Source organism: Felis catus, chromosome F2, assembly GCF_018350175.1.
Source record: "Felis catus isolate Fca126 chromosome F2, F.catus_Fca126_mat1.0, whole genome shotgun sequence".
Lineage (NCBI taxonomy): Eukaryota > Metazoa > Chordata > Mammalia > Carnivora > Felidae > Felis > Felis catus.
Window position 1 is genome coordinate 769,066 of NC_058385.1, and position 27,157 is coordinate 796,222.

At 40.6% G+C, this 27,157-nt stretch overlaps 1 protein-coding gene, 1 long non-coding RNA gene and 1 other non-coding gene across 7 annotated transcripts in view; 2 read left to right on the forward strand and 1 right to left on the reverse strand.

Annotated features, from left to right (window-relative positions):
* SPIDR (scaffold protein involved in DNA repair) overlaps window positions 1–27,157 on the forward strand; it is a 499,345-nt gene that overhangs the window by 391,370 nt on the left and 80,818 nt on the right. The gene's annotated exons all lie outside the window — the stretch shown is intronic.
* On the reverse strand, window positions 8,018–18,092 carry LOC123383110. 2 transcript variants are annotated; one of them, XR_006592492.1, is made up of 3 exons: window positions 17,923–18,092; window positions 13,439–13,553; window positions 8,018–8,537 (listed from the first exon to the last, which is right to left on the reverse strand). It is a non-coding gene; the product is annotated as an uncharacterized LOC123383110 (long non-coding RNA). The 2 variants fall into 2 exon arrangements; XR_006592491.1 differs by having other exon boundaries at window positions 8,018–8,579; window positions 17,923–18,090.
* Window positions 24,154–24,257, forward strand: LOC111558600. Its single transcript, XR_002739695.1, has one exon. It is a non-coding gene; the product is annotated as a U6 spliceosomal RNA (small nuclear RNA).

Consider the following 27,157-nt stretch of genomic DNA (forward strand, 5'->3'; position numbering starts at 1 on the left):
GGAAAAATTAATATGAATAACACTGTCTTATGATGTCTAAAACATTTTTATTTATTTTTATTTTTTTAAGCTCCATGTCCAACACCGGACTTGAACTCATGACTCTGAGATCAAGAGTCACATGCTCTACTGAGTCAGCCATGCTCCCCTAAAACATTTTTTTTTTGAGAGAGAGAGAGTGGGGGAAGGGCAGAGAGAAAGAGGGAGAGAGAATCCGAGGCAGGCTCTGCACTCCCAGCGCAGAGCCCAACACAGGGCTCTAACCACAAACCATGAGATCATGACCCGAGTTGAAATCAAGAGTCAGACACTTAACTAACTGACCCACCCAGGTGCCCCTCCCCCAAAACATATTTTTGAACCAAAGTCATCTTTTCAATCAGAATGTTGCTCAGACCGCTTGATGAAGAAAAAAAGTAAACGTTACTGAACATTTCAGTGTCACACCTCTTGCTTTTCGTAGCTGTGTGAGTAGCAGTGAAAGGACTCAGATGGTTTTTCGTTGGGAAAGGAATGATAACAGAACCAATAGGGCCAAGTGTTACTACTTGCTGTTGTTAAGCCTTCATGCCATGCTACCTATTGTGCATGAGATGATGTAGAAAGTTTTTTTTTTCTTTGTAAGGTTAGACATGGAAGTGATAATTTAAAAAACAAAACAGGTATAAAGATGTGGAAAAGTAGATTTCAAATGTGAAGTAAAGAGGAAAAGTAAAAAAAGGAAAACGATGGAAGGAAATCACTTCTTGTCAGATATCACTGCATGGAACTATTACTCATATATTTTAAGAGTAAAGTGTTACCACTTGGGTCAAAACTGGAAGAGATGAGTCCACGTGTCCACATTCTACCTCAGGCATGGGGACACATCGCCTAGACCTTCCTGAGCCGTAAATGAAAGCAGCTCACGTAATACCACGGAGGGACATGACTGGGAAGGTTCCATCATGTCCTTTGTGAATAAGCATCTTGGGTTCTAAGTCTCTATAAATATTATAGATGCTTAAACCTGCTTTATTACCAAATCAAAGTTGTGGTAGAAAGATACTACTTGGACAGATGCTCACTTTGAATCTCACTATTTCTTGTGTCTTGTTGGTAGATGTGTGTATGATGGAAACAATAGTAATTTGAATTATTGCCTGACGCAGAGCCCGCAGGCATGTTTTGGTAGTGAAAGCTATAGAGGTGTTCAGTAAAGTTTTAACGCTGTGTTATTTTTGGTGTTTTTGTCTTTTTTATTATTTTTATTTTTATTTTTTGAAAGAATGTGATCAATTTTATTGTTGAGAGACTTAAATCAATAAATCTGAAAACTGTCACTAACATATTAAATATTTATTTTCTTTTTTTTTTTACCGTTTTATTTAATTTATTTTTTTAATTTACATCCAAGTTAGTTAGCATGTAGCGCAACAATGATTTCAGGAGTATATTTCTTAATGCCCCTACCCATTGAGCCCATTCCCCCCCTCCCAGAACCCCTCCAGTAACCCTCTGTTTATTCTCCATATTTAAGACTCTCTTATGTTTTGTCCCCGTCCCTGTTTTTATATTATTTTTGCTTCCCTTCCCTTATGTTCATCTGTTTTGTCTCTTAAAGCCCTCATATGAGTGAAGTCATATGATTTTTGTGTTTCTCTGACTGATTTCACTTAGCATAATATCCTCTAGTTCCATCCACATAGTTGCAGATGGCAAGATTTCATTCTTTTTGATTGCTGAGTAATGCTCCATTGTATATATAGACCACATCTTCTTTATCCATTCATCCATTGATGGACATTTGGGCTCTTTCCATACTTTGGCTATTGTTCATAATGCTGCTATAAACATTGGGATGCATGTGCCCCTTCGAAACAGCATACCTGTATCCCTTGGATCAATACCTAGTAGTGCAAATGCTGGGTCATAGGGTAGTTCTATTTTTAATTTTTTGAGGAACCTCCATACTGTTTTCCAGAGTGGCTGCACCAGTTTGCATTTCCTACCAGGAGTGCAAAAGAGATCCTCTTTCTCCACATGTTCCTCGCCAACATCTGTTGTTGCCTGAGTTATTAATGTTAGCTATTCTGACGGGTGTGAGGTGGTATCTCATTGTGGTTTTGATGTGTATTTCCCTGATGATGAGTGATGTTGAGCATTTTTTCATGTGTCGATTGACCATCTGGATGTCTTCTTTGGAGAAGTGTCTATTCATGTCTTTTGCCCATTTCTTCACTGGATTGTTTTTTGGGTGTTGAGTTTGATAAGTTCTTTATAGATTTTGCATACTAACCCTTTATCTGATATGTCATTTGCAAATATCTTCTCCCATTCCGTTGGTTACCTTTTAGTTTTGCTGATTGTTTCCTTCGCTGTGCAGAAGCTTTTTATGTTGATGAGGTCCCAGTAGTTCATTTTTGTTTTTGTTTGCCTTGCTTCCAGAGACGTGTTGAGTAAAGAGTTGCTGCAGCCAAGGTCAAAGAGGTGTTTGCCTACTTTCTCCTTGGGGATTTTGATGGCTTCCTGTCTTGCATTTAGGTCTTTCATCCGTTTTGAGTTTATTTTTGTGTATGGTGTAAGAAAGTGGTCCAGGTTCATTTTTTTGCAGGTCGCTGTCCAGTTTTCCCAGCACCACGTGCTGAAGAGACTGCCTTTATTCCATTGGATATTCTTTCCTGCTTTGTCAAAGATTAGTTGGCCATAGGTTTGTGAGTCCATTTCTGGGTTCTGTATTCTGTTCCATTGATCTCAGTGTCTATTTTTGTGCCAATGCCATACTGTCTTGATGCTTACAGCTTTGTAATACAACTTGAAGTCCATTTTTGTCTTTTTTAAATTAGAATTTTTATTGAGATAGTTGTAGAGTCACATATAGTTGTAAGAAATAATACAGAGAGACCCCATGCTTCCTTTACCTCATTTCCCCTGTAGTTAACATTTTGTGAAACTATAGTACGATGTCACAACCAGTATATTACATTGATATAATGTACTTGTCTTGTATGTGTGTTTGTATGTTTAGTTTTATGCAGTTTTATTACATGTATAAGTGCATGTATGGGCCACCACAATTGAGACACTAAACGTCTTCAATACTACAATGCTCTCTCCTGTTGCCTGTTTATAACCACATCCACTTCCCTCTTGTCCCACCTTCCTCCCAGTGTACTTCCTCATACCCTACCCTTCTGGCCACCACTAAGCTTGTTCTCCATTTCTCTAATTTTCTCCTTTCAAGAATATTGTATAAGTGCTATATAAATATACAGTACATAACCTTTTGGTATTGGCTTTTTTTCACCCAGCATAATTCCCTAGAGATTCATCCAAGTTGCTGCAAGTATGAATGATTTGTTTTTGTTTTTGTCTTTTGCTGAGTAGTGCTCCATGGTATAGACCTACTACAGTCTGATTTAACATTCCACTGTTGGAAGACAGCTGGACTGATTAAAGTGACTATGAACATTCCTGTACAGGTTTCTGTGTGAACCTGAGTTTTCGTTTCTCTGGGATAAAGGCCCAAAAGTGCAGTTGCTGACTCATGAGGTAGTTACACGTTTAGTTTAGTAAGAAGCTGCCAAAATGTTTCCAGAGTAGGAGGACCAGTTTACATTCCCAGCAGCAAAGTATGAGTGACCCAGTTGCTCTGCATCCTGAACAGTATTTGGTGTTTTGGTGTTTTGGTTTTTTTTTCAGTATTTTTTTATTTAACCATTCTGATTCATGTCTGTGTGTTGAATTTTAAACTAAAAGTTTTGGAATTTTTGGTATTTTTTTACTTTTCCCCACTTGGGGCATATCATATGAGCTACTTTAGAATAAAATCTGAGTTTATCTTTCTGTAGATCTCCCAGGACTACAAACTTCATCAGTATAAGAAATTTGTTTCATTGAGGTTTGCATCCCTAGCCTAGGAAGCAGGGCCTGGTGCATGGCAGACACTCACTAAATGTGGTTGAAAAGAGAGGGGAAGGAGACAGAGAGTGTGCTTTTGACTAACTGCATTCATCATTACTATCGCTTAATATGTATGAAACATATTCAGGATACATGGCACAATAGTATGATTTGAAAAAAAGCATAGTGAACTTAAGTTAAAAATAATCTCAAGTCTAGTCTAGATTCTCATCTAGATCCCAGATGCAGCTCTTAAAAGCAAAGAGAAAAGAATTTTTTTTTTAATAAATTTTTTTTTCAACGTTTTTATTTTATTTTTGGGACAGAGAGAGACAGAGCATGAACGGGGGAGGGGCAGAGAGAGAGGGAGACAGAATCGGAAACAGGCTCCAGGCTCCGAGCCATCAGCCCAGAGCCTGACGCGGGGCTCGAACTCACGGACCGCAAGATCGTGACCTGGCTGAAGTCGGACGCTTAACCGACTGCGCCACCCAGGCGCCCCAAGAATTTTTTTTTTCAAATAGAAAAGTAAGACAGAAGACTTCATATTCTGACTCACTGTGTCCCTAAGGGGAAAACCTGCACTCTTTATATACCCTGAAATCAGCAAAAATATTCATTAAAGACACTATTTCTCCTTGAGCATCATTCCCTAGCCTGAGCCAGAGGATAGCCTGACTGCTGGGCCTGGGCTTGACCAGCCCAAAGGAACTGCGCTCACCTGGCCCAGGACCTGTGCGGGTACCACACAGTCTATGCAACATTCACTGACTTACGTTTCACAAAACATTTGTCAACTAGATCACTGCTTCTGATTTCTGCTTGTAGTTCGTCAGTCCCACAGAAATAGAATAACGAAGTAGCAAACAGCTAGAGGAAAAGTTTTATCATCCATGAGGATAACTCAAGTTTCCTGTGAATCTCTTATATTTCTGGCTATAAAAGTTTGAACACCTTGACCCAGAAAGCATATACAGTATATCATCAGGTAACATGTTAGCTGAGAGTAGGACCCTGAGGTTTGCTCTATTCCCAGGTAAAAGAACTGTGGAAGAACTATAAGCAAGCATCAAATAAAAAAACAGATTACCTTTAAGAAGAAATCGTTTGGGCCAAGCTGCCTTGACCTCTGGGAGGGAATAGGAAGCTAACATGCTCACCTACTTCCCAGTGGGTAAAAATCAGACAGACATAGTTGGCGGTGGTCTGTGCTGCCTTGGGCAAGAAAACCCACCCACAAAGGGAATGATTTCCCTCTGTGTAGAGAAATTTAGCCAGAAATGCTTTCTAAGGAATTGATGAATGCTGTACTAAGAAATAAGATTGGGGTGGCTCAGTCGATTAAGCATCCAACTCTTTTTTTTTTTTAATTAATTTATTTGAGAGAGAGCACAAGCAGGGGAGGGGCAGAGAGAGAGAGAGAGAGGATCACAAGAAGCCTCCATGCAGTCAGCGCAAAGCTTGCTTGGGAATTCTCTTTCTCTGTCTCTCTCACAAAATAAATAAATAAACATTTTTAAAAAAGAAATAAGGGGCGCCTGGGTGGCTCAGTCAGTTGAGCATCCAACTTGGGCCCAGGTCACGATCTTGCAGTCCATGAGTTCGAGCTCCGTGTCAGGCTCTGTGCTGACAGCTCAGAGCCTGGAGCCTGCTTCAGATTCTGTGTCTCCCTCTCTCTCTCTCTCTGCCCCTCCCCCGCTCATGCCCTGTCTTTCTCTCTCTCAAAAATACATAAAGATTAAAAAAAATAAAAATAAAATAAAAATAAAGTAAAATAAAGAAATAAGATTGAATCTGAAATTGTAGCAGTTTGGAAACATATTAGTGACAAAATAGTAAAATAGTCATGCCAGTCAAGAAAAATATTATCCCATTATGCTGTACACTTTTAACTAATACACTTTTAACTAATACACTTTTAACTAATTGATATAATAATATCAATTATATCTCAATAAAACTGGAATATGATAGAATTATCCCTTCCCTGTGTACTGATCACCAAATGTCTACCAGAAGCCTCAGCTTTAGGGCTAATGTCTGACACAGACCTGGACTAGTTTTTGAACATATGTCAATGTGCTTTTTTTAATCATCTGAAATCCTTGCTTTTTTCACATTTTTTAGGTTTTTACCTATTGTTTTATTTATTATTCATTGTCCCAGGGTCCTGCCCAGAATAGTACATTACATGTAGTCATCAGTCATCAGTCTCCTGAGGCTCCTCTTGGCTGTGACAGTTTCTTAGACTTCTCTTGTTGTTTGATGACCTTGATAGTTGTGAGAAGCACTGGTCAAGTATTCTGTAGAATCCCCTTAATTGATATTTATCTGGTTTATTACTCATGATTACACTGGGGTTCTTGGAGGAAGATCACAGAGGTAAAGTGACGTTTTTATCACACCATGTCAATGGCATATATTGTCAGCATTAATAATTGTTGATATTGGCCTTGATCACTTAGCTGAGGTATTCTTGTCAGGTTTCTCCACTGTAAAGTTACACTTTTGTGCCCTTTCCATCATGAAGTCTTTGGAAGGAAGTCACTATGTGTAGCCCACACCTAAGAAGGGAAGGTTTCTGATCCCCCTCCATGTAGTAGAATGATTGTTTGGAATTCTTCTCCCCCACTTTTTTAACTACTTTTATCAGTATGGACTTGTGATGTTTATTTTGTACTTTGGGTGATGTTTCAATACTATTTGATTTATTTTGTTGCTCAAACTTCCATCTTTTGCCACTGAACCTCTTTCGGTCTACTCCCTTGTCTCTTTGCCTTAGCCCTGTCCTTGTGAGTTCTCAGCTTTGTTATGAGTACTTTCTTACTTCCTGGCACCACAGGATACTCAGGCTCATCTTGTACATTTCCTGTCTCAGTCCAAGAATCAACCATTTCTCCAAGGAGTTCAGGTTCCTTTTGTTGAAGAATGGCTTAAATACAAGTTCATTTTAAAGCATTATAGAATTGATACTAGCTTCAGTAATCATGGCCAGATAGAGACTTTGGAAGTAGGAATGCTCTGTTTTGGAACATTTGATATGTAGCTCTGACTACTGGCACGGATTGTCTATAGCCCAAGGAAAAGATCTTTCACTCAAAATTGTTCTATAGATAGAGCTTTTGAAAATTATTATACTCATTTATTATTTCTTTCCTGTCGCTCAGATAGTTTTCGGTATCACCACAACCATAAATGGCACTTTTACCAGTTACTGTCATCATGAACCATTTCGGGAGGAGTTGTGTACGAACTTCTGTCTGTGAGCCTCAGTGACTGTGCCATTCCTGATCCCCAGGGGGCCTCTCTTCTCCTTTATCTCTGTTAGTCTTCTTTACATGCCAGCGTTATCACATGCTCTAAATCATTTCAGGAGGTCATCTGCACGAAAAGTCCCTATTTGAAAGAAGGCTCCCCTGAATGGTTTACCATTTGTTTATGAGTCTCTGGTGCCTAGATGCTATAGTTTCTATGATCTGTGACTGTGATATTGGAAGAATGTGCATTCTCAAATACTTCTTAAAATATTGTTTGGTCAGGTAGGAACTAGGTATTCTTAGCTACTGGCTATCAAATACTGAGAGCATTTTTAACATCAGAAATTGTTTTTATGAAAATGTGGGATCCTTAGCTGAGGAGCATTTTAGTTGTGGTTGCCTAATCAAAACTGTACTAAACAATAAATAGAAACATAGAATTATCTGAGTGTACTCTTCCTTTCGTGTGTGTGTCACTCATTTTGGCATTTTTTTCAGGATGGATTCCCATGTAGAAATTCTTTAATTCTTGACACACATTTTAAATAATGTTTTCTTGCAGATTTTTTCTTACAAGTCATCAAAATTATATAGTAAGAGGCCCATGTCCAAAAAATTAATTAGGTGTCTGCTTTCTCGGCTAGATAAGTGAAGTCGTTCATTTCTGATTTCACCTGCCTCTCAAAGAGATACACTATTTCTACTAAAGTGAACACCAAGTTTATTTTGTTCCTGATTTTGTTCTTGCCTTTTCAGTTGTTGATGATTTACCAGAGAAGAATATATAGAGTTCCCTCACCCCCCAATTCCACTTTTCAGTAGAATGTGCATATCAGAGAAAAACAGGCTCAGTGACAAAGAAGTCTACTATATCCAACTCAAGCAGAAAGATATTTATTAAAGGATTCAGAAGGTGTGTAGAATCATTGGGGAAACTAAAGAAACAGATGATACTGGATTTTTAAGAAATACTGTCGGAGCAACACTGAAGAACAGGCCACCGTGGGAGCTGCGGTCTCTTCTACAACCAGGTACCTGGTGCTTCGCTTCTGTACCAGTTCCAGAGCCACTGCTAACAGTAGGCGGCTGTATTATCAGAAAACTCTCACTACCGCTTCCCACTCTAGAGCCACTCTGTGTGAGCTACAAGCTGAATCAGCAAGCCAGATGCCACATTCTTGCCTTTTACCCTCCAAAGCAATCCGTCAATCCCTGAGAGCTTTGTCACTGTTAGGCTTGCTGGCACAAGTGGCAGAATCGGGTGCTCGGACTTGGTATCACTTCTGACTTTGATTGACAGGCCCTGAGTCACACTGGGGACTTCAGCCACAGGGGAACCCCAGACACGAAGAGTTTGCTTCCCAGTCTCCGGAGTTTAGGGAGGCCCATAGAAGGCAACTGGAATCGTTCATATCCACCAAAAGAGTTAGAAAGAGCTCACTAGGAAGAGGGCAATAAAAATACATGAAAGAAGTATAGGAAAACAGCAAATCTCCACAGTCTTAAAATTTCATTTTAGAACGCCAGTGGCTACGGAATGCAGAATATGCAAGACTAGATTTCTATCTTTTAACTTAGTGTTCTGTCTTTTTAAAAGAATTCAAAGTCCCAAAATTACTGGATACATTACTTGGTAACAAGTGTTAAAACTATAAACTCATGCTGTAGACTACAGCTATTGAGCTGCGATTTAAAAGGGAAATTTAATTAATAGATGCTAAAAGTGGTTATGCACAGTTGAGGTGCACTTTAAGAATTTTTTTGAAATAAGCAAATCTTAGTGTGCATAGAAATTCCATATATTAACAAATGTGTCGAGACAAGCCGGGGCACCTGGGAGGCTCAGTCGGTTGAGCGCCCAACCCTTGATTCTACTTCAGGTCTATGTATGATCTCACAGTCGGGCTCCATCACAGAAGATGAGTACAGAGGGGAGGCAGGCAACTTAATGCCAAGTGTGATGAGGAAACTTTAAGGTTTTAAGTATGGGATTGGATTGATGTGATCTGATCTGTACTTTGGAAAGATTGCTTTGGCTGCTCTAGATCACATGGAATGTTGAGGCACAAGAGTAGGAACAGGAAACAAGTTAGGAGGCTGTGTCAGCAAATCAGACAGGTGGGACTGGTGGCTGGACCAGAGTGCTGGTGAGGGGGTGTTGACAGCTGAAAGGTTGGGATCTGTTTTAAAGATGGAGTGCATGTTATTTGCTGATGACTGGGTGTGGGGGTGGTAGAGGGAAAGAGGATGACTGTGAGGTTACTGGTTTGGTGGTTGTCAGTTAACTGAGGTGGTGGGCACTTGGGAGGCTCAGCAATGGGAGTCTAGAGTTCAGTATGGCTTTCTTGAAATAGAGGTGCCATTAAACACTGAGCTGAAAAAAGTAAATTGGCTATGAACTTGTAGTGGAAGAGAGACCAGAACATGAGAGTCCGGTGGGAAATAACTCCCAGGTAGGAGTTAATTCCTTTACTTTTCACAAAAACACATAAGATGGGTAACATCTGGCTATTAGAAGCAGAAATTCATGAAAGCCACTTCTTTTTAAATTTTTTTTTAATTTTTGAATTCTAATGTAGTTAACATTCATTTCATAGTATCGTGATTCAACAATCCCATATTGTACTCAGTGATCAACAAGATACGTGTACGTGTATTCTTAATCCCCTTTACCTATTTCCCCCACCCGCACCTCCTCTCTATTAACTATCAGTTTGTTCTCTATAGTTAAGAGTCTGTTTTTTGATTTGTCTACCTTTTTTTCCCTTTGCTTAATGAAAGCCACTTTTTTTTTTTAATTTTTTTTTCAACGTTTTTTTATTTATTTTTGGGACAGAGAGAGACAGAGCATGAACGGGGGAGGGGCAGAGAGAGAGGGAGACACAGAATCGGAAACAGGCTCCAGGCTCCGGGCCCAGAGCCCGACGCGGGGCTCGAACTCACGGACCGCGAGATCGTGACCTGGCTGAAGTCGGACGCTTAACCGACTGCGCCACCCAGGGGCCCCTGAAAGCCACTTTTTAAAATTAAAAGGTTTTTCTCCCTTCATGTAGTAGATAAACCAATGGAACAGAAAAGGAAAATCCCAGATATACGTAGGAATTCTGAAAATAATACAAGTATTTCAGAAAACTGGGAAAAGATTAACCAGTAAGTGGCATAAGGACAATAGATGAGTCATCTGGAAAAGTAAAATAAAATGGGCTCTGTGTCCCTTATCCCACACCTGGGTAAATTCCAAATGGATCAAAGATCTAAGGATAAAAACTAAAACATTCTAGAAGAAATCATAGGAGAGTTATCTTGAGGTGGAAGTTTTTCTAACTGTGGCTTAGCATCCAAAACCTCCAAAAGAAAATAATAATAAATTCTATTAAATTTGCATGGTAAAGTCAAAAGTATGGCAAATTGGGACCATATCTTTGCAATCCATATTACAAAGCCAATTTCTCTAATATGCAGAGTGCCCATAGAAATAGAGAAAAAGCCAATACCCAACATAAAAATGAGCAAAGGATATGAACACACAGTTCATAGATAAAAAGAAGCATATAAAAGAGACAGGGAGAGACTGACAGGGAAGGAAGGAGAGGGGGAGAGAGAGAAACTGGGGAAGGATACATGAAAACAAACAACAGTGAGTATCTGTGAGGGTATAGGGGGACTAGGGGAATGGGGGACAAGAATGGGACGGAAACTTTGCGTCACATGCCTCTGTAATAATTTAAACTTTTGAATTATATATATCATTTAGAAAAACTATAGGACTTTCTATACACAATTATTGCTCTTGTAATTTGTAAACATTACAAGTATTTTGGAGAGCAGGGCATAACGTATAACAATAATGATAAACTCTTTTACCCCAAAACTCCTAGAAATTTCATTCATGAAAAACAAAAAAATTCACACACAATGTTCTTCATGATAGCAGTGCCTTATAATGGGGGACAAAAAGAAGCAACGTAAACATCCGTTAGAAGGAGAATTATTTAATTATGACATACTACATGATAGAATAGTAAGCTACTGTGCAGTGTAACTAAGAAGACCAGGAGGAAATGTTCACTCGCCAAATATTTACTGTGTACCTATTCTGTGTCACACATCGTTCTGGATGTTAGGGATACAACGATAAATGAGACCAAGAAAAAAAAGAAAATCTATGAAATCTATGTGCTAAAGGAACTTATGTTACATTGGGGAAGACTGGTAGCAGGCAAAGAGATACAATATAAGAAAGTTGTAGTGGTTATGACTGTAAATAAAGTTGGATAAGGGGATAGTGAATGTCGAGGGGTTACTATTTTTACATAAGAATCAAGGAAAGCCTTGCTGAGAGGATACTAAGAGGATACTATTTGAGAAAAATCCCAAAGGAGGTGAGAGAACAAATCATGCAGGTGTTCAGGGGAAGAGAGGGCGAGTGCAAAAGGCTGAGAGGCAGGGGCATGCTTAGCATGTTTGCACAGCAGCAAGGAGGCCAGTGTGGCTTTCCATACGTTGTAAATGAAGGCAGACGGAATAGGGGTTCTGGTCAGGAGAAGGTCTGGAAAGCTATAGCAAAGACTTTGGAATTTTTTCTGAGTGTGATACAAAAGCTCCTGGAAGTTTTTGAACGGAAGTGGAAGTAGCCACAAATGCCTGTGTGAAAAGCGAGAAGTGTAACTCATCCGTTAAGACAAGCTGGTGGATAAAAAGACGGTGCACACCCGGAGATAGTCGAGAAATGGAAAAGGCAGGACTCCGTGAATGATTGGATGTGGAAGGTGGAGGCAAAGGAAGAACCTAGAAAGATTCTAAGGTTTGGGCATCAAGATAAATGGTATTAAATGAGATGGGAAATTAGGTGGGTGAACAGATTTGGAGAACTAGAAAAGTTATGTTTGGTTTTAGATGTGCTGAATTTGAGGTATCTCTGAGTTACAAATGTAGAAAAGGGGAAAACTAAAATGAACCTGGTTGTAGTATAAACTCATAGTTTTCAAGATGGATAAATGGATGAGTAAACAGAAGTAAATGTGTTTTACTTGTGTGTGTGTGTGTGTGTGTGTGTGTACATTCCCTAGCTCTCTCTACTAAGAGGTCCTGAGGCAGCAATACTCCAGTATCAATGAGCACATTTAGCACCCAGATATTAGCTTTTAAATATCTGAAAGAAACCTGGGCTCCTTGGTGAAATCACTGATTTCAGGTTTGGATGAGAGAAAATATAAGATGAGCTTTGAACATTTCATTAGGTCAGAAAGTGAGAACATTCTCACAGAATGATGGAGACATGGCAAAAGGACACAGGAGCTAGCTTGCAAGAGGCTGCCACCAGCAAAATCCGGCACAATTAGAACATCAAAATAAATGATAGTTACGGATTGCAGCCCAGAGTATACGGATCCACGAGTCCACACTGACATATAAAAATGAATGAGTGAAAATTTTGATAAGGAATAGGATATTTACTTCTTTTCAAAGTATCTCCCACATAATATTTTTTAATTCCAGAAGGAAAAGTAACCTATAGTTGAGAAGCCTGGCAGACATCATCTTAATCAAGTAGTAAGTGAACATTATCAGTACTGGAACAAATTGAAATCGTGTGCCAATGATTCAGAAGAACATAGCACCAATTTTGTGTTATCCTTACCAGTGATACATAGGCTAAATCTCCTCATGACAAAACATCAGGCAAACACAAATGGAAGGCTTCTGTACTATAAAATTACTGGCCTGTATCCTTCAAAAATGTCAAGGTCATGAAAGTCAAAGAAAGACTGAGAAACCCTTCCAGGTTGCAGAGGATTAAAGAGACGTGACAACTGAATGCAATACATGATTCTGAATTATCTCCTTTTGCTACAAAGAATATGATTGGAACAATGGGTGAATCATGAGTGGGGTTTGAGAATTAGGTGTAGGGATATGTCAATATTCATTTCCTCCCCTTGATGGTTGTATAATAGTTATGTAAGATATAGTCCTTGTTTGTACAAACTTACTCCCAAATGATTCGGGAAAAAACATGCTTTGTACTGTATTTAAAACTTTTAGTAAATTTGGGATTGTTTCAAAAAGCCTCTAAATTATCACAAAAGTGAATTAGAAGTGAGTAAATGGGAGTAAGTGAGGCACATCCATACTTTCTAGAAGGTTGACAGGAAAGAGGGCAGTGCAGGCTACCAGATGAGAGGAGACTGCTCCAAGTTTTCAAAGTGTGCTAGTCTGCTGGTCTACATGCAAAAGCTGGTGTTTGGAGAGCAAACAGATGTAGGATAGATGGTAGTCATTGCAAAATGAACACCTACCTGTAGGTGGTGGGTGTCCTGGGTGCCCAGGGAGGTGAGAAGTTGAAGCTGGTTTATAAGCTGGGAGGAATGTCAGCTGATGTGGCTTGCGGTCCTGTGGACTGAGGTAGGCGAGCTGGAAATGGAACAAATTCATGCGTGAGAACCTTCCTTCTCTCTGAGTAATAGAGTTGTCTTCTAAAAACGACCCCTTGTCTGTTCTCAAAATGGTAAACTAAATATGGTTCGGTCTTTGAAACTGAAATTACCTTATTATAAAATATCTTAAAACAACTTAATATTTTTCTCAGTGATATTGTTCCCAGAACAGGTATTCTTAAGACTGCAGAAAAAATTAGAAAGTTTCCTTTGATATTTAAAAAAATAATAAGCTTTATGTGTATGCCTTTGCGTAGGTAATTTGTGTTTTATTTGGTAGGGTCAGAGCAGGTAAAATATGTCCATGTACTTGATAAACACAGATGATTTATAAGCCATTGCATGGGACAAGACTGGTTTGTCAGCCAATTAGCAACCTAGAATGTGAAACCCTGACTCAGAAGCAGGTCATCTAAGAATGATGATTAAACTCTGTTCCCCATTGTTTCAACAGGCCCTATACAGTAGTGCTGTTTACTACCAGGTCCATTTACTCTAGACTGGCTCACTCATTGGGAGTACAGAACCCTGAAGCTTATTCAAATGACTGTCTTCTCATTTCGCCTAAGACTGCACATAACCAGTGCCATTGTAGATGCAATGAAGGGTCCTTATCTATTACTTGCAGTGCAGCCATAGAGTTTTAGGGTTTAATCCCCATTCAGAACGCTGGTTGAGAATATTATTTGGTGATCTGGAAGAAGCAATGGGATGCTATAACTTATCTATGGCACCACCAAAACTATGCCCTTTGCTTGGTGCCTTTTTCCTTACTCTATACTCAGTTACAGACCCTTGTCTCTTTAGGTTTCAGTGCTGAGTAGACATGAAAAGTGGGAATACCAAATGACCCCTCATTCGAGAGTGAATTGGGGAATTAATGAGAGAAAACAAAACCACAGTCTTCCCAGGGCTTGCTGGGTTAATTCGGTACGTTTTGAGTAATAAACTTTCTTAGCTAAGATCCCTCCTTCCCTTCCTCCCTCTCTCCTTTCCTTCATTTATCTTGTTCTAATTCAGTATTTCACTAGGATACTAATACTTCCCTTCCCACACCTTTACGTTAGAACAATGTAGAAGTCTCACCTTGTGAATTACCTGTATAAAGCATTTTAAATACCTGTTACTGTTCCTGAGGGTAGGAACTAAGTCTTATACCTTGTATCCCCAAAAGCCTGAATAAATACTCATCAATTAATTCAACTTGGTGTACCAAGCATAAGTTGATCACCTATAAAGTATAAAGCTCTGGGCTAAGAGTTGTTTTAGGCACATAGGGGATAAGAAATATGATCCCTGCCCTCAAGAAACTTCCAGGCATGGATGTCTGTTGGCCATCTGTTTGTCTTCTTTGGAGAAATGTCTGTGCCTGTATTCTGCCCATTTTTAAATTGGATTATTTGGTTTTTGGGTGTTAAGTTGTATGATTATATATTTGGGTACTAACCCTTTATCAGATATGTCATTTGCAAATATCTTCTCCCATTTAGTAGGTTGCCTTGTTGTTTTGTTGATTACTTCTTTTGTTGTGCAGAAGCTTTATATTGTGATGTAGTCTGCATAGTTTGTTTTTGCTTTTGTTTCCCTTGCCTCAGGAGACATACCTAGAAAAATGTTGCTACTGTTCATGTCAGAGAAATTACTGCCTGTGCTCTCTTCTGGGATTTTTATGGTTTCAGATCTCACATTTAGGTCTTTAACCATCTGGAGTTTATTTTTGTGTATGGCATAAGAAAGTGGACCAGTTTCATTCTTTTGCAGGTAACTGTCCAATTTTCCCAATACCATTTGTTAAAGAGACTCTCTTTCCCATTGTATATTCTTTCCTCCTTTCTCAAATATTAATTGACCATATAGTTGTGGGTTTATTTCTGTATAACCAGGGAAATGCACATCAAAACTACAGTGAGCTATCACCTCACACCTGTTAGAATGGCTAAAATAAAAAACCTAAGAAACAACAATTATTGGCAAGGGTATAGAGGACAAGGAAACCTTATGTACTGTTGGGATTGCAAACTGGGGTAGCCCCTATAGGAAAGTTGAAAATAGAACGTAAAAAGTTAAAAATAGTTGAGAAAGAAAATCCCAAGTAGGCCTCTCGCTGCCAGCACAGAGCCCAGCGTAGGGCTCAATTCCATGAACCCTGAGATCCTGACCTGTGTCAAATCAGTTGTTGGACACTCAACCCTTAAGTCACCAGGCACCTCTATCCATGTAACTTATACACAGATGTTCATAGCACCATTATTTCAGTAATGTAAAAAAAAAAAAAAAATAGAGACAACCCAAAAATGTGGTATATCCATATGATGGAATATTATTCCACAACAAAAATGAATGATGTACTGACACATGCTACCACGTGGATTATCCTCGAAAACATTATGCTAGGTGAAAGAAGCCAGTCACAAAAGGACACATATTGTGTGATTCCATTCATGTGAAGTATCCAAAATAGGCAAATCTATAGAGACAGAAAGGAGATTACGTGTCTCTGGGTACTTGGGGGAGGGGAGGATGAGGAGGCTGCTTAGTAGACTGAAATTTCCTTTTGGGGTGATGAAAATGTTCTGGAATAAGGTAGTGTTGATGGTTGCAGAACATTGTAAATATACCTAATGCCACTGAACTGCACACCTTAAAATGGTTAAAATGGTAAATTTTATGCTATATGTATTCTGCCCTGTTAATAAAAACAGGGTGAATTTTGTGGTATGTGAATTATGTCTCAAAACTGCTATAGAAATGAAAGGCATAATAGCTTGGATTAATCACCAGGAAACTGTGCCGAGGGAAAAAAAAATCCAATGCCAATGACTATGTACTGGACAATTCTGTTTTTATAACTTTTTGAAGTGGCAGAATTTTAGAAATGGAAGACAGATTAATAGCGTCTAGATGTTGGGATGGGGGTGGGGAGATAGTGGGAAGTGGGTTATTAAAGGCAGCATAAAGAATTCTTGTAGTGATAGAATTGGTCAGTGTCTTTGTTTTTTTAGTGTTTTTTTTTAATTTATTTAAGCAATCTCTATACCCAACATGGGGTTCAAACTCACAACCCCAAGATCAAGAGTCTCATGCTCTTCTAATTGAACTAGCCAGGTGCCCTGGAACTCTTCAGTGTCTTGACTGGTATTGGATATAGGACCCTACACATGTAGTAAAACTGTAGAGCACTGAACACACACATGAACACGTGCACACGAGCACAAGTGAAATGTGTTTTTCTGAAATCTGAATAAGACTGGTGGATTGTATCAATGTCAGTGTCCTAGCTGTGATGTTGTACTATTATTTGCTAGTATAGTACTACACTAGTGGGGGAGACTGGGCAAAGTGTACATCCGAGCTCGATAGCATACCTTATAGTTGTATGTGAATCCATGGTTACCTTGTTAGAAATTTGCAATACAGGTTAGAGTCTGGAACTGTGAGGCCTCCCGCTTTGCTTTTCTTTTTCAACATTACTTTGGCTATTCAAGGTCTTTCTTCTTCCATACAAATTTTAGGATTGTTTGTTCTAGCTCTGTGAAAAATGCTGGTGTTATTTTAACAGGGATTACTTCTTACTCTTGTCTTGGCCCAGTTATAGTCTTATCTCCACAAGCAATGCCCCAGATCATACTCTGGGATGGACCAAGCTTGCAGCAGGTTTTGTTTTAGTTTGGCTTGGTTAATTCCAGTAATGCAGTATTTTCCAAAAATAAATAGGATGTGCAAGTAAAGAAAAGGCCTTTCTCAGACTTTTTTGGCATCCTTTAGTTAAGTCACTTTTACCAAAGAGAGATTGTTATTCCTTCCCGTTCACTGATATTAGAAAGTTTGTATGTCACACTTGTATTTTAGCAAAGAGAAAATATCATTTTTTAAATGAATAAAAACCACATTTCTGTGCAGTAGAAATCATCCTGTTAACATCTCGTCATGTTACAAAGATAAACAACAGGATTAACTGTTTACTTTAGGAGCGCAGTCTGGTTGTTTTTCAGGAGAAGAACACAATGTCCTGCTGTATCTGGTTTCCCGTCTGTCGAGCGGGTTGGTGGAGCTGGGGAAAGGCCCTCCACCCACTCAGCCCTCTGCTGTCCCTCTCTCCTCCTTTTCTTCCTCTTCCCTCCCTCCTTGCTGTGACTTTTCCTCCCCCTGTTCATGTTCAAACACTTCTTCTCTCTCCTCCCTTCTCTTCCCTTTTCCCTCTCCCCCTTCCTTTCTCCTGCTTTTTTCCCCTCACTTCATCCTCCGATTTCTTTCATTTCTTCCTTAAAATAGAGGCTTAGCAAGAAATTATAATGTGGAGAGAAAGATCCTGTTGATCTTTAGAGGCTGCTTAAGTTGACACTGACCTGGAAGAAAGCGGCTGGACTGACTCTGATTCCGGGAATTCTTGGTGGACTGCTAAGAACTGCTCCCATAACCCGGGCAAACATCCCACATGTTCACGTAATCTCCCCTCTCACTGTCCATGCGTACACACACACACGCACGCACGCGCAGACACACACGAATCTACTGTTTCTGTCTCTTCTTCACTTGTGTTTCTGTGATACTGAGTCAGTGAGTGAAAAGAAAGGGAAAAATGAATATTTTTCCAAAGTGGGGGAGGGACATTTAAAACTTCAAAGAATAATTAAATTACAGTCTCTCTGAAACTCCCTCTACAACAGTTTTGCTTTCCTTATTACTAGTGCTTTGTTCTGTTGCTTTTGCAGATTGACAATATGTGAATTTTTAGAATTCTTAAAGTATTCCTCAATTGGCATGATGTGCCATTAAGCTGGTAAGAGAAGGAAAAGAAATTCTTAAAGATAAATATTAACTCCATAATGGACTTTTATACTTCCAACATGATGTGGATGGGATTGAACAGTGAACCTCTTATCTGTATTATTTTATGTTGCTGGGAATGCGCAGTGGAATGTAGTTTCATTTGGCACCCGTTTTAGTCAGTTCTTCCAACATGGTCCTGGCCTCACCCTCATGGCTCAGAAATGCATAGAATCAAAGTCCTGCTGAATGACTCCTGATGGCTGAAACGGGAGATTCTTGAACTACTTTTTGACTGTCTTATATTCCCAGCTGGGAGGGGTGGAGCGTGGCTGACGGGGGGCAGGAGCAAGCTGAAGACCATGGGCATTTTCACAATTGTTTCTTGCTGTCCCGTGGATGACCAGGGCAGCATCGCAAGGCCGGGCACAAGTTGGTTTCATGGGTAGCAACACCCTTTCTGTGTGGGATAATGCACCCCCGTGCTGCTCTCGTGCACTTTCCTCAAGCCCCTTCACCAAGGTGCACACGCCTACTACAGACTTAGGAGAGCAGGCACATGATAAGAGAAAAGAATCTTGTCCATGAAGTGCATTTGTAGTAGTGAATTTGCCTGGTGAGCAAAGGACACCAAGATTTTGAGGGCAGATTAGGTGCAAGCATTTACTAGGTGTGAAGCAGACTTCAGTTAATCTCCATTGTACCCGTGTGGAGCCGGGGGCCCACATCCAGCAACAGCAGAGCTCAAAAGAGAGCCCGTCTTCTCCAGACCTGCCGTTCCCCTGCCCCACGTGCTTCCAATCACGAAAATGAGAGGAAGGATCTCATGTGGGGTCAGGGTCTACATTTCAGGCATGAGTGGAACATTGATTTTAAGTAAGTGGCATCCACTTGCCAGACTTTTATTCCAAGAACTTTGAATGGCAAAGTCTGTCTCATGGAATGAATGCAGTTCTGAGGCACTTATTCAAACCACTAGCATCCTATTTCCTCCCTGTGACACATTTTCTCTCTGCTGTTGGAAGTTTATCGCTGCTAAGAATAGCAATGCCCCCCTCAGGCTCCGTGTATGGTACCCACCAGCAGTGCTCAGGGCTCAGTGATATGTGGGGTATGAAAAGTCACCTAGACCTGAGCCCTAGCTTGCACGGATTTGGGATTACTGATCGTGCACATCTTCCTTGCCCAGTGGGTATTCTGTGGCAGGAAAGCAAAAGGATGTACTCAACTTGCTTTTCCAAAGTGGAAGCCCAGTTTTATTAACACTGACCATCACATCACTTCAAAATGTCCGATCTCCTAATCTCCATGGGGCTTGGCTAGCAGCTGAGCTCACAGCATTTCAGACGTTACTAAGAACAGTGCGAGTGTCAGCTGGTTCTCCCTCTGAGCATGACCACATGCCGATACAGTGTCTGCTCAGATGCCTCCGATGCTGGTCTGATATACCTTAGACTGAAATAATTGAGAAGGCCACCAACGAGTAAGCAAGAGAGAGGTGCCTGGGTAGCTCAGTCAGTTAAGCATCCAAATCTTGATTTCGGCTCAGGTCACAGTCTCATGGTCATGATCTCACAGTCATGGTGTCGCAGTCGCGAGAGTGAGCCCCCAGTCAGGCTCTGAGCTGAGCATGGAGCCTACTTAAGATTTTCTCCCTCCCCTTCCCTTTCCCTCTGCCCCTCCCCCACTTGCGTGTGCTCTTGCTTACATGTGCGCACTCTCTCTGTCAATAAATTAAAAAATGAAAGGAAAAAGAAAAGGAAATCGTAGGCTAGTGTAGACCCTTCCCTGACCCTCACCCATCATCGTGACCATGTTCTTCTGTCTCCTCCCTGAAATGCTTTTCTAATGCATTCTCACATGCTGACAGAGGCCAAGAGAGAACAGCAGTCGTACAAGGGTTGGGGATCAAGGGTGAGGGCCAGGGCCCATGGGATGAGCTCACAAGCTGGTGCCTCATCCACGAGTGTTCACTCAGTGTTGCCAGACTCTAGGTTTCTTAAGACCACAGGAAATTTGAGGTTTGCATAAAATCTCCCTATTTTTGTTATCTGTTAACTAATTTAGAAATGTTTTAACACTGTATAAACCAAAGAAAACATATCAACCAGCTGGACTTGGCCCGTGAACACCACTTTGCAGCTTCACTATTTTCTGTGAGACAGTTGCCATTGATCAGAGCAGTGACCTCATGTTGGTCTAAGGAGACCCTCTGCAAAGTTCTCCGTTCAAGCCATCCTCCACCCTGTGCCAAGACTTCTGTTTCTGAAACAGTGATTTTATCAAACCCCGTCCGGTGTCACCCTGTTGTTGACTCATTGATGGCAGGAGGTAGGTGTGCTGCCTGGCACACATGCCCGTCATTTGTCACCCCTGGTTTCCTCTCAGGTCAGCCTCCACCAGGCCGTCATCACATGGCCGTTGCCTCCAGCCACTACTGGGCGTCACGGTACCAGCCACGTCCAACCACGAGACGCCTCCACTAGGTGAATGCCTCTCTTTCCTACCCCTACCTGGTCCTTTCCTTCCCGTCCCATTTTCTCCTCTCTTTACAAATGCTTGTCAACATTTTAATTTTATTATTAATATAACTTTGATTATAAATATAACTTAAATTTACAATAATGCATTGAAAAAAAAGAACAATGCAAATTGAAATCACAATTATTAGTCTTTACCCTTTTTACCACTTTACTAATCTCTTCTCTCTTTCTTTGTTTTTTTTTTTCTTCCTCTCTCTCTCTTTTTCTTTCTTGTTTTCTAGCTTTCTTTCAAATTCGTAGTCATGGAAAAGCTCTTTCCCATTACAGGATTTTGTATATGTTGTTTTCTATGTTTTAAGTCCTCTTCTCTCAAACTTTTGCATGATTGGCTTATCCTTCTTCAGGACTCAGCTCTTTTAAGAAACCTTCCCTGACCACCCTGGTTAGACCATCCCACCCTAAGTTGTATCTAAAGGCACTCTGCCTATTGCCTTGCTAGCACTCCCACAGTTTGTGATTGTATATTTATATGCATATTAGGTGTTTCCCGAAGGAGGCACAGAGGGCAGGGTCTATGTAGCTCATTGTCAGATTCCTAGTGCCTTGCAGGCAGCCTGAGCCAGCAGCAGTCCTGCTGTATTTAGCACATAAATAAGTGGATCATAGATTTACTAGATGCCACCCAAAAGCCAGAGCACTGTTTTGGTATACAGTGAAAAACCCACAAGTGCCATTGTTATTAAGAATCTTGTGACATTTATATCATGGCTCTGTGGACCTCTGTGCCTCACTGCATTTCTTTTGTCTGACATAGCAATTGTGTTCAAACAAATCAAGATGTCTTTTAAGAAAAAAGAACAACTCACACTCAAGTCTGCAAATTTAGGATGGAAACTTTCCAAATACTCTCAAAACTTATAAATAATGGCTAAAGAGCCATTATGCTTTCCTATATAGCACATGCAGAATATCCATGGGATCATAATTTCTCCTGGATGTAAATTGAAGAAAAAAATAGAAGACTGCCTTCAGAATAGCAGAGTGAGGACACAGTGAATTCTGTCCCTAACAAATATTTTAGCTGAAGAAAACTTTAAAAATCATTTAAAGCCTCAGGAAGTTTTCCTAAAGGCATACAGCAAATGGAGAAACATTCCATCAATAGAACCAAGAAAGTCTACTAAGTGTCAGAAAGAACAAGGAGTCCGTGGCCCTTGAGACATGATCCATGCCCCCACCAGCCCAAGTTGTCTTAAGAAGACTGTTCTGGGGTCCTGCTATAGTACTGCAGTCAAGAAGAAGCCCCCACTCCCCTCAGCTCACAGTCTAGGGTACAGTTTCACTGTGGGAGATCTCCTAGCCCACGTTGCAGCTCTACCCCAAGTGTGGTGGGCCAAGAATACTGGCCCAGTTGTCCTATCCCAGCTCACCCATAGGACAGAGGCACCAGAGCAGAGAAGCAGCCCCAGATCAGTGTCCCCACCCCCACCCCAACACGCACTCTGGATCCGAAGTGTAACTCCAGGAGAAGGGGACTCCATCCTCACCCCCGGGCCTGTGTAGTGGCACAGAGGTTCTGCCCAGAGGACAAGAGGTTATAAGGAAGAAGAGCCCTATGGCACTGCCTGAGAGAATTGACCTTTTTTGAAACAGAGTACAATCCTCTGCTCAAGGGTGTTGTTGAAAGTAATGGGGATCTTGGTGGAGAGCAATTCCAAGACTGCCTATAGCCCTGTGATACTGTGTCAATAAAGAGATGACCAAGCAATCGGCAGTTTTAACAGAGAGCGTCAGGGAAAAGACATAGCCAAGAAGAACCCTCCTAGTATCAGTAAAACTTTCAGACTCAAGAAGGGTGTGCTCAGCTGCCCCCACTCAGGAGCAATCAGAGCAACCCACAGGGAAGATTCGGAGTGCGAGTCTCACTGGCACCGCAGGCCTCAGCACCCCTGCAACCATACTAGGTGAACAGTAGGCTGCTCTGACCCAGAAGCAGCTCCTAGGAAGCTAGACTTTAAAATAAAGGAGACGCATCCCTGGCAGTTTGGCAGCCCAAGGCCATGCCCTCCCAGGAGTGACTCCGAAGGAGTAATACAAGCCCTGGCTGATGGAGAGGCAGGAGCACAAAATCCTACCTCCTTGAACCATGATAGCAACCTCCAAGGTGTATACACCCAACGGCAAAGAGTAAAAATCTAACTTCCAAGCGGGCTTAAGCACAACCTTTCAAAGTAGCTTATGCTGACCTATGGGCGACCCCTAGGTAACCATGTGAAAAGATTAAAACCAAACAAAAAAAAAAAATCGGAGCAGGAACATCACATACTGCAGCCTGCAGGAAAAAGTTCAGACAAGTCACTAAATAACTGATTAACAACAGTACCAACCCCCTGGGGTAGGCGGGTTATCCATATCTAGAGTTGCCACAATACACTGTCAAAAATGCTCAGTTGTCAACAAAAAATTACAAGATTTATGAAGAAACAAGGAAGTGTGACCTATACACAGGAGGAAAAAAGTGCAGGCAGCTGAAGGAGCCCACATGTTGGACTTAGCAGACAAAAATTTCTTTTTTTTTTTATTTTATTTTTTTTTACATTTTATTTATTTTTGAGAGAGAGAGAGAGCACAAGTGGAGGAGGGGAAGAGAGAGGGGGACATAGAATCTGAAGCAGGCTCCAGGCTCTGAGCTGTCAGCACAGAGCCTAACTCGGGGCTCAAACCCACGAACCGTGAGATCATGACCTGAGCCGAAGTCAGTTGCTTAACCAACTGAGCCACCCAGGCACCCCAGCAGACAAAAATTTCAAAGCAGCCATTATAAATATGTTTAGAGAATTCAAGGAAGCCATACCTCAGGAGTTAAAGGGTGGAATGTTGACGGTGTCTAATCAAATGGAAAAAATCAGTAAAAAGATATAACTCTAGGAACACTTGGATGGCTCAGTTGTTTAAGTGTCTGACTTCAGCTCAGGTCATGATCTTGCAATTCATGAGTTCGAGCCCCACATTGGACTCACTCCTGTCAGCGCAGAGCCTGCTTTGGATCCTCTCTCTCCCCCCCCCCCTCATTTTCTCTGCCTCTCCACCATTGGACTCACGTGCTCTCTCTCTCTCGCTCTCTCTCTCTCAAAATAGAAGAAAAAGATACAACCTATAAAAAAGAACCACATGGGAAATCTAAAGTTAGAAAGTGTAATAACCAAAATGAAAACTTCACTAGATAGACTCAGCAGTAGATTTGAGCTGACAGAAGAAAGGTTGTGAATATGAATCCAGAGTAATTGAGCTTGCACAATGTGAAGGAGAGAGGGGGAAAAATGTCGAGTGCTCACTTTGGCAGCACTTACACTAAAATTGGAATGGCGCAGAAACTGCTATAGCCTCTGCACAAAGATGACATGCAACTTTGTGAAACATTACATATCTTTTTATTTAAAAAAATTTTTTTAACGTTTATTTATTTTTCAGAGAGAGAGAGAGAGAGCGTGAGCAGGGGGAGGGCAGAGAGAGACAGAGAGAGGGAGACACAGAATCCAAAACAGGCTCCAGGCTTTGAGCTGTCAGCACAGAGCCCGACACGGGGCTCGAACTCGGGAACAGAGAGATCATGACCTGAGCTGAAGTCAGACACTCAACCGAGTGACCCACCCAGGCACCCTGAAACATTACATATTTTTAAGACTTTCATCAAATTTAAAATTCTTCCCAAAAAGAGTATGGTAATTTCAATAGGATGTTAAAACTCAATCTCAAATTTATGACTACAGAGTATTTTAGAGATTCAGAGTACTTGTGAAGACTTTTAAATAACTCAATCTTGGCTCAGTTGGTTAAGTGTCTGGCTCTTGATCTCTGCTCAGGCCATGATCTCACAGTTTATGAGTTTGAGCCCCACTCGATTCTGTCTCTCCCTCCCTCTACTCTTCCCCTCTGCTCTCACTTTCTCAAAATAAATACATTTTAAATTAATAAATACTCAATCTTTATGAAGAAAGAGGACACACCAAAATAAATCATTTCTGTACAATTATAGAAATCTCCCAAATAGCAAATATCCTTAGAGGGGAAATAAAAGAATGAAGAAAATGAGGGGTGCCTGGGTGGCTCAGTCGGTTAAGCATCCGACTTCAGCCCAGGTCATAATCTTGCAGTTCGTGAGTTTGAGCCCCACATCTGGCTCTGTGCTGACAGCTCAGAGCCTGGAACCTGCTTCCCATTCTGTGTCTCCCTCTCTCTCTGCCCCTCACCCACTCGCACTCTGTCTCTTTCTCTCAAAAAATAAACATTTAAAAGTATTTTTTTTAAGAATGAAGAAAATGAAACAGAACCTCATAGAGATGTGGGACACCATTAAGTGCACCGACATACATGTAATGGGAGTGGTAGAATGGCAGGAAAGTTGGGAGGAGGGTGCAGAAAAACCATCTGAGTAAATAGTAGCTGAAATGTTTCAGATTTGACTGGTAAACTTTACTCATCTGGAAGCAGCTCAAGTGTCCATTAATAGATGAATGGATAAAGATCTGAGGGGTGTGTGTATGTGTGTGTATTTATTAAATTTTTTCAAACTTTTGATAAATCATTCAAATCTCATACAGATTTTTCAAGGAAAAAAAAAAAGAATCCCTGTCAACTTATCATATGAAAATAATATAAATAGTCAATTGCTTTGAGAAATGAAATTAAATCTACTATGAAAAGTAAAATTAAAGGTCAGTATCACTCATGGACATAGAAAAATCCCAAACAAAACATAGCAAATAGGATCTTGGCTTTATCTCAGGAGTAAAAAAAAAAAAATTGCTTTAACTTAAAAAGCTATAATTGTCATTTACAACATTATCAGAGGAGATAAAATCATATAGTCATTCCAATTAATATGGAAAATGCATTTGATAAGATCCTATACCCAGGCATGATTTAAAAAATTTTTCAGCAAACTAGGAATGTTTAACCTGATGAACGATATCTACCAAACATCATTCTTAATTATAAATGTTTTTTTTTCACCGTTTATTTATTTTTGGGACAGAGAGAGACAGAGCATGAATGGGGGAGGGGCAGAGAGAGAGGGAGACACAGAATCGGAAACAGGCTCCAGGCTCTGAGCCATCAGCCCAGAGCCCGACGCGGGGCTCGAACTCACGGACGGCGAGATCGTGACTTGGCTGAAGTCGGACGCTTAACCGACTGCGCCACCCAGGCGCCCCTCATTCTTAATTATAAAACACTGAAGACATTTTATTCAAAATCAGGATAAGTATGCCCAATGTCACTAGCTTCTCTTCAGCACTGTGCTGAAGGTCCTAAAGTGCAGTCAGAAAATATAAATTAAAAAAAGAAAAAAAAAAACATAAGGGTTAGGAAGCCTGAAGCAAAGTTGTCATAATGCACAGAGGACATGATTACATAAAACTTCATAAAAAGTATCACAAATAATATTAGTAAGATTGAGGGATTAACAAAAATTTTCTGTATAAAACTCCAACTGTACTTGTTTACACCAGCAACATGGCAACAAACAAACAAACAAAAAAAACATTTAAAATAGCAAACGAAATTGCAAGTGATATAGACATAGATCTAACAAAAATGTTCAAGAACTGTATGGGGGAAAATCTTATTATAAAATTGGCCTAAGGACCCTGCCGAGGAAAAATTGATCTACGTGTGCCAGTCACTGTGCTAAGCCCTGTGTTACTGTTTTAATGCTCACAACAGCCTCTCAATTAGGATCCCTTATTCCCATGTTAAGATGAGTAAATTCAAGTTCATACAGTAAGTAACTTTTTTAAGGTCCCAGAGTTACTCACATGGTATTTCTTTCCTCCCTGGGAAGCCATTTGTGTTCCCTTAAAACATGATGTGCTTCATGGGGAACATCTCTGGTGAGTCCAGAAAAACAAGTTGATCAGGGAGGGGGCCCTTCTCTGCTCAGACCTATCACACTAGCACTGATTTTAGGAGATGGTATCTACTGAGCAGGAAGCAGCAACGAGTGGGTGGAATTTTTTGTATGCTGCTGATAAAGCTAACTCTGGTTTGGACTGTTGAATGCCACAGTTCCAATCCATTTGAACTAATGAGGACAGTGACTCCACCTCAGGCCTGAGCTGGTGAGCCCTGAGCTTCAGCTGAGTGAGCAGGGCAAGGCGGGAAAGCGTGTGTGGCCAGGCATGAAGAAAAAAGGGAGAAGGGAAATATTAATAGCTCTTCTCTAGGGCAGAAGAGTAAGAGCACCATTCCTTGGTTATTTGAGATAAAGGCAAATACCAGAACAGACTTAAGGAAAAGGTATTAGCTAATTCCTCTTCTCTCCTCAACACAA